The 8290-nt window shown below is 38.1% G+C and overlaps 1 pseudogene; it reads right to left on the bottom strand.

The window, feature by feature from the left end:
- Positions 1-463: 463 nt before the first annotated feature.
- On the bottom strand, positions 464-1367 carry LOC124100182 (olfactory receptor 4C15-like; annotated as a pseudogene).
- Between the last annotated feature and the right edge of the window lie 6923 nt (positions 1368-8290).

Genomic DNA, 8290 nt, shown 5'->3' with positions numbered 1-8290 from the left:
CCCTCCACAAGAATTTTCAAAGCATGGAATTAGTGGTCCACAGTATAACAAGTATTTTTTTTTCTTTCATTTGAGAAGTATTAGATTTTAAGTAAGTATAAAATTTAATTATCTTCAATTTACATGATAGGATGTTTTGGCTTGCCAACTTGAGGAGATACCTGATAAGATAGTGAAAACAGGGGCTGGGGTTGTGGCTCAGTGGTAAAGCACCTGCCTAGCATGTGTGAGGCACTGGGTTCATTTCTCAGCATTAAATATAAATAAATAAAAATAAAGGTCTACCAACAACTAATAAAAATATTTTTTTTAAAAAAAAAGATAATGAAAACATCATCTCTGACCCCACAGTACTGACATTTCTATAGAATTGTGTTACCACTTTAGAGATAATGAGAGTCCCATCAAGTTTTTTTTAAGACTATTTTGAATTTGTTACTCATTATATGATTTTTTATAAAGTTTAAGAATTTTGTTTTTCATCAGAAATTACCACCAATCTCTTTGACACTTTCCTCATGGCATTTTTCATTTCCATATTTCTAAAACCATAAATCAAAGGATTGAGCAAGGGGGTTAGCATGGTGTAAAATATAGCCACCATTTTGTCAAAGGAGAAGGCAGAAGGAGGTCTTGCATATGTAAATATGCATCAAACAAAGAACAAAACCTCAACAGCAATGTGAGATCCACAGGTGGACAGAGCTTTCCTCCAGTCTTCAGAATTGAGGGTTCTCATAGAGAATAAGATGACAACACAGGAGACAAGCAACATAGTGAATAATATAACTCCAAAGATGTAACAGTTGCAGGCCAGTTCCAGTAATGGGTACAAGTCACATAAGAAACCATCAATGATATTGAGGCCACAATAGGGCAGCTGGAAAGCATAGAGAAGCTGTATGAGAGAATGCAAGAAGCCCTCTGTCCAGGACACCCCCACCAGAATGCCACAGAGCCTCCAGTTTCTGATTGAAGAGTAGTTCAAAGGCTTGCAATTGGCCACATAGTGGTCATAGGCCATGAACGTGAGGACAATCATCTCTTCCCCAGCAAGGAAGTGCTCAGCAAAGATCTGCAGCAAGCAGCCTTCAAAAGAGATGGTTTATACCTATACAGGAGTCTAAAATCATTTTTGGTGTGATGACAGAGGAGAAGCAGGCATCCAGGAAGGACAGAAATGTCAAGAAGTACATGGGGGAGCCCAGCAGTGCAGGGCTACAGAGGATGGTCACTACAATCAGCATGTTGCCTACAATAGTTGCAATGTAGACCAACAAAAGCACAACGAATACTATTTTCTAAACAGTAGGATTCTGTGAAAGCCCCCGGAGGACAAATTCAGTTATGAAGCTTTGATTGTGCATGATTTCTGAGAAAAAAAGTATTCTAATAAGGGGTATGTCTACTCAGCTATTCTACTAGTCTACAATTATGACAAAGAAATATTTCCTTCAGACCAGTTCATAATTTTTATAGTCCTTAAGAGTTAGGTGCACCCAGATGTGAAATTATCTTTAGTGCTTATTTTGTCACTGAGAACACAAATTAAGTCATTTACTGAGGGTAGGAGTTGGAGATCAGGCAGTCTTAAGGTAGAGATGAATCTTTGAGGACTTAAAGTACTGGAGTGTCTATAAAGGGGAATGGAAGCATCCACATGTGATAGAAAAAATTCAAAGTTTTACCTTGAGTGCCAGCTTTGGTGATTTACTTGTGACTTTCTGAATTGACTTGTTCAGAAGCATCTGAAGCTCATCCATGTAATGAGAAAATGTGGACTATTATGTAGTAATCAGGTCAGCCATTGCCATGGAAGTAAGCTGGGGTGAATAACAAGCCCTCTGACCTGGAGACTGTTGCATCTATAAGTAGAAGGAATAACATGGATTTTACAAGGCACTTGAAAATCATGGATACTTCTCAAAAGTTTCTTTAAATTTGTATACTGAATGTGGGTTTCTTTTGTTGTTGTTTTTGTTTTTGTTTGGTACAGGGGATTAAACTCAAGGGCACTCAACCACTGAGCTACATCCCCAGCACTATTTCGTATTTTATTTAGAGACAGGGTCTCACCCAATTGCTTAGTGTCTTGCTTTTTGCTTAGGCTGGCTTTGAACTCACAATCTTCCTGTCTTAGCCTCCTGAGCTGTGGAGATTACAGGAGTGTGCCATGGGGCCTGGCCCTGAATGTGCTTTTTAATGATTTAATTTTTTTCATAAAAATAAGGACCCTATTTTTATGAAAAAGTGCCCAGCTACAGACATAGGTATGCATAAAAGTTGATGTTTTTAAATTCATCATTTAAAAATTAGAGCAAAATTCCACAGAGACAATAATGCCAACTTCTGATTGTTGACATAAGACTAATTGAAATAAGGCAAGGAATCATTTACCATAATCATTTCCCATATTATTTACAATAATGATATACCATAGGGGAAAGAATTTCCATCTGGAATCTGCCTTTGGTCAGCTCACTCCAGGGCAAAGCAGGAAGAGAATGAGTAAAGAATCGAGAATCATGGTTCCAGGCTCTTCCACTGTATGCACCAGGTTACTTAAAAGTCCATGAGGTTGGCCTATGGATTAATAAGCACATCTGTCAATTGACTTCTTGTGAGAATCAGATAAAGACTTGGATGTAAAAACATCGATAGTCAGTAGCACTGGGGAAGATGAGGTGTGAGGAGAGTGACCTGCCCCAGCCCCTGACCCAGAGCACAGATGGCATCAAGTTTACTCCAAGTTCCTGCCTCATCATATCCTAGGCTTCTCTTTTACTCTTCTTCTCATGTGTATAAAACAGAATATTTTCTTTGGATATTCACAGCGAAAATTTTATTTTTAAGTGTGTGACAATTTTAAATGTCCTTGGTAGGCTCTGAATGTTTGAAAATTTGATAGATCTTAAATTACTGTGGCCTCAGACCCACATGAACTTACTCCTGTTTCAGATGGCCTTATTGTACAAAAAAAAAAAAAGCCAAGAGGGGCTGGTGGTAGGAAGGAAGACAAGGTCCTATATGAATCTAATAAAACATTTTATGTCTCCACTTTCTTTATCTGAAGCGCTCTAAAAGCAATACCAGTTTAGAATTGAAATAATAAGCGTAAAATCTAAACAAACCAACTCTTCCATTAATGAATAAATACCTGAAAGTAGTGTCAAAATACTGCCAATGAGAAAATAGTGTGCTCACGGTTCATGATTTCAAATCTTTTAAAAGTAATTATCTTAAATTCAATGAGTTATGACTCCTAGAGCAGAAAAATAATAGCAGACGAAAAATAACTTAAATATATGTAGAATTTGGTATTTAGTTAAGAGTAGCATATCCATGTTTATTTCATCTTGATAGATGTACTTTCGAGAATATTATGAAATAGAAGTATGCAGAAAATTTCTATACTATCTTATCAAGTTTTCTCTTGATCTGAATTTATTCCAAATAAAAATTCAATTAAAAAATTATTCATTTTCTTCTACCAAAATGCTAGCAGTTTCAACTTAATCATCTAGTAGTCAATTGTCCTTGAACAAACCACCTTTCTTCTCTTTCTTCTACCCTTCAATAGCAATAATACCTCTGGCCCAGCTGCTTGAACTGCAAGAATCTAGTGCATGGTCGTTATGAGCAGTTTTACTAAGAATTCACCAAAAGGGAGACAGGAAATATCAATGTTGGCATTATTTTTAAACAGTATCAACAAATGCAAGTATGCTAGAAATTGAATTAGCATAAGAATAAAATATGTATCTTTAAAATGATGCTACTTATTAGTTACACCTATTAAAATTTCAATGAAATCGGTTCATTCATGTAATTTTTTTCAAAACATGTTGGTAAATACTTCCAGAATCGTAATCTTGTACTAGTAACCCAAAGCTTAAAAGTTTATTCTAAAATTAAAATGATATGGAGAAGCTTTGCTACAGATAATGCACTATCATGTGAAACAGTGAACAACTAAAATATTCAATAACGGTAAGCTTTAGGATTCGAGGAGTAGCCTGTGTACATGGATAGTGGATCGGGCCTCTCCCTTTTCTCCCTGCTAGGCATTGTGTTTTGCAGACTTTAGACTTACATCAACCACATGGACACAGGGAGCAGTTTTGTATACTCACATATTTCTTGGTGAGCAGGAAGAATTCCTAGGGACCCAGGTTGATCAAAAGAGCAACACCCCTGAGTCTGCACCAAAATAGGACTCAGGTGGCTCTGAAAATTCAGTGACTGGTCTGGGAACCCATGGGCCCCCTTGTATTGCAGAGGGGTTGGTGCCAAGGCATCCCATAAACAGCAGACTGAACCTAGCCAGAAGTGGGAAGGGCACTTTGTATAAACTTGAGAGTCTTCAGCGTGTTTAGAGAAGCACTGTGCTCCTGGGCAACAGAGTGAGCTTTGCCCTACTCCCTCTGTTGGGCAGCAATCTTTGCAGACTTCAGACTTGCAGTGATTTCACTGTATAAATTATTCCAAAGTCTTGCTAAAAGGTCATTGTTCCATGACAGTATTTGTTTTTTCTCCAAGACAGATGAAGATGCAAGGGATTATGCTTTCCTAAGACGAAGGTTTAGATATCCCTAATAAGACTGCTCCCTGCCACAGTTCTCCATATATGAATGGGAAATGTGTAGTATTTCCTCACACAGTGCTATGCAGTTGTGGGTTCAGCTGAACCCAGAATGATTTCCCCCTCTGGCACTGTTTCTGTCATAATTTTGCCAGATATGTCTCTCTTTATGTGACCCTTCCCTCTAACCTGGTATTGGCTAGGATACCAGTTAAGACCTGATTAAAATTTTCTCACTCCTTACTCCAGTAACCAGGAGCTCTGAGTCTTTCAAAAATAGTTCTAAAAGTGATTAGAAGTGGTTGAATTTGGAATATATGTTGCAAGTTGATTCCACATGATTTGCTGATGGACTGGGTATTATGTGTGATACAGACAGACCAAATGTGCCATCAATTGACAGAAAATGTTATAGGTAGAATACACTTGGGGATAAAGGTAAGACCAGAAGGACAGCCTTGGACTTGTTCAGTGTGGGAAATTAACTCTTCCAGTGAGAATGCCATGGAGACAATTGGATTTCCACATCATAGCATCAAGAAATAAGTCTAGGCTGGAGATATTAATTTGAGAATCTTAGTCTTGTCAAAATAGTATGTCAAGAAAAACTTCATTAAAAATGCAAATGGATTTATTTTATAGGTGAAAAATGAGCAAAGGCTATTAAATTTAATGTCATATGGGTCATTTCTTATTCCTCAGAAAAGACTTTCAGAAAGCCTTAGATAATGAAGCATGAAACAGAAAAGGGCTTATAGAAAAACAGAAAGAGAGAGATGAGAGACAAGCAATGTAGAGATCTCTTGAGTTTTGCTGCAAAGGAGAGGACGAAAAAGCCCACTAAAACATTAACTCTTAGGTAGACTTGCCTCCTATTTCACTGAGAATACTTAATCCCTCAAGAAAGAATGTCTACTGGAGCTGGGGTTGTGGTTCAGTGGCAGAGCACTTGCCTCACACTGGGTTCCATCCTCAGCACCACATAAAAATAAATGAAATAAAAATATTGTGTCCATTTATAACTTTAAAAAAATTAAAAAATTAAAAAGAACATCTACCAACCCCAACAGCTATGTCTACTGATTTGCCAGCATCTGTCCACTTAGGTCCTACCTGTGACTGTACAGGAATCATCTGTGTCCCACTTCAAAGCCAGTGATGCCACTTGACCTGTGCTTGGGACATAGGTTTCTCCTTTTGGCTTACACAAGGGCACTGATCTAAAACTTCCTTTAATGTTCTTCTTTCATTTCCGTTTTCCTTATCACTGGATAATTTACAGTAGCAAATAATCAATCTCTTATCTTAAAAAAAAATCTTCCTGTGACCCCTACTTACTACCCTGTGTCCTCTCCAATTTTCTCCCTTGTAGTCTAATAGAGTCTCTTTGATGCCACAGCTTCCACCAGGCGACCAGCACACTGGTTTCATTAAAGAGGTTCATGGCATAAAAGTTAACTAGTGAGATCAAAATAAAGCACACAGACTCAATTACCTTTTTCTATGACCAGGTCCGAAATGGCTCTCACCTCTCTGGCTCACACCTCAAACCACCCCACCCGGTAGGGCAGCAAGGCTTACTCAGGGCTAGCAGGAGAGAGAGAGTGAGCACAGCAGGGAGTGGCCTTTTATTGGGGAACAAGAAATTCAGGGGAAAATTCCATCCAATGAAGGTAGGGGGGGGCAGCATTCCAAGGTCAGGGTCAGTGATTGGCCTCAGGGTCAGTGGTCAGTCACACCCCCACACGGACAGATTCTCGCACCTGGAGAGGGTGGGGAAAGCTCCCACACAGTTTGGCCAGAACGCCTCACACCCAATCCAGGAGGTGCCCAATCATGTGCGAGAATGGCTTCCCACAACAGCTGTTTTAACATAAGGATTAAAAACTAATAATATTGTCTACCAGGGCCTTGTCTGCCTTTTAATCTCTCACCATGTACCACAGCCCCACCCCAGCTGCAGTGCACTGATCACCCCACATTCTTCACTTCAGGCTTTTCTTTGCATAACATTTTCTCTTCCAATGGGTATATCTGAGGGTGGTTCTTCCCACATTCAGATTTCAGCTTAGAAATTCCACTCAGAAATTTCCCTTGCCAACCTCCTCAGAGGTCCCCAGTCACCTTTGCACTATTCCATTACAATTTTCTGAGCATGTAATTTTCTATGATTTTTTATTTTAATTTTCATAATTTGTCTTCTGCACTAGCATATAAGATCTGAGACATAAGGTACAGCTCCTAGTAAAGTATCTGAACTTTATACAAACTCAGCAAATATCTTTCAATGCATCTTGAAGTTACAAATACAGTTGGGGATTAACAAACTACATGTTTATTGCACATAACATATTTTATTTCAAAATAAAACTACTTGAGTTAAGTGTTGCTTTATTTGAAACCATAACTCATGCTGAAATTATTGTCTTCACAAGTATCATGCATATTTGTTTTAATAAGGAAACAGTTTGCTAAATCATGCTAGGATCTTAGTCTTCCCATATACCTCATCAAGGGAGGTGGCTCGAAACATCGTAAGTGTCTTTTAGCATTTTTCATAGAATTTCAGAGAAAATGAACATCCATTGGATTTGGATATACATATCTTGAGGATACAGGAAAATCATTTTCCCACAGTTAATAAAATAGATCTAGGTATGTATAAATAAAAAAAAAATAAAATAAAAAAGCGTATACAGTTGCTTTCGTCCCATAAAAAATGTATAACTTCAAGATATAGACACTTGATTTTAAAGCACTTGACAACTAGCGGCTAAAAGTAGTTGAGAATCTTGGCATACTCATGGCCTCTGTATAAAAGCACTCTAACAAATAAAAAATGAGTCCAAAGGGACAATTGGAAGAGTGCCAACTGGGGGGATTCTAACCCCCAAAAGTACTTATATGTATTTGTATTCCTCACTTATTTATGCTTATTTTAAAATATTTTAAACTCCTTAGTCTTTGTTGGAGTTGGAGTTATCCAATAATATTTATTAAGCACATACAGGGTGACCAGGAGTGTTCTAACCCCTGGGGCTATGCACAAAGGAATAAGAGAAATCCCTCCATTGACAAGAATTATAATTGGGAGAGGGAAAAACAGAACATGGGTCTCCAGAAGTATTTTCAGGTACCATTTGTGACTGGAGATGTTGAGAGTACAACCTGGGTGGAGAGTGAAGGACAGCTGAAGGGACGCTCTGGGGAAAGTCACCAGGAAATACCCTCTCTTTTCTTCTCAAGTAGGAGTTCATTTATAAATAGGAAAGAAATTTTTTTAAAAAAAGTCAGGGACTCAACCAAGCAAAGGCTTTGGAAAAGATCATCTCAAAAAGAAAAATAAATAAATTAATTAAAAACCCTAAACTTGGGAAGATTAGGGTTGTCCAAAATCGAATTTAATTTAAAATTGTGCGTACTTGCTTGTGGGGAAGATGAGATAGTACAAAATGTACCTGTGTGAGATCCTGGAGGTATATCCTGGTTGTACAAGACATTGTAGAACCTTGACATCTTGACTTGTTTTTTTAAGAAATGGATTCTACTGTCATGTGTAACCAAAAAGAGCCAATAAATAAAATAAAACAAAGCATCTGTTTGCCTGGGCTGAACGGATTGGTGTTATGGAGAAGATTAGACTCCCCTGGCATTGTGAGGCAAATTTGTTCCTTGGTCTGTAATTCAGTGACTACCCAGGGTCCCTCA

This window comes from Marmota monax, unplaced genomic scaffold (genome assembly GCF_021218885.2).
Source record: "Marmota monax isolate L192 unplaced genomic scaffold, Marmota_monax_Labrador192_F-V1.1 WCK01_AAM20220418_F8-fsc00047, whole genome shotgun sequence".
NCBI lineage: Eukaryota > Metazoa > Chordata > Mammalia > Rodentia > Sciuridae > Marmota > Marmota monax.
The sequence above is the reverse complement of the archived record's forward strand: the minus strand, read 5'-3'. Positions and strand labels throughout refer to the sequence as shown.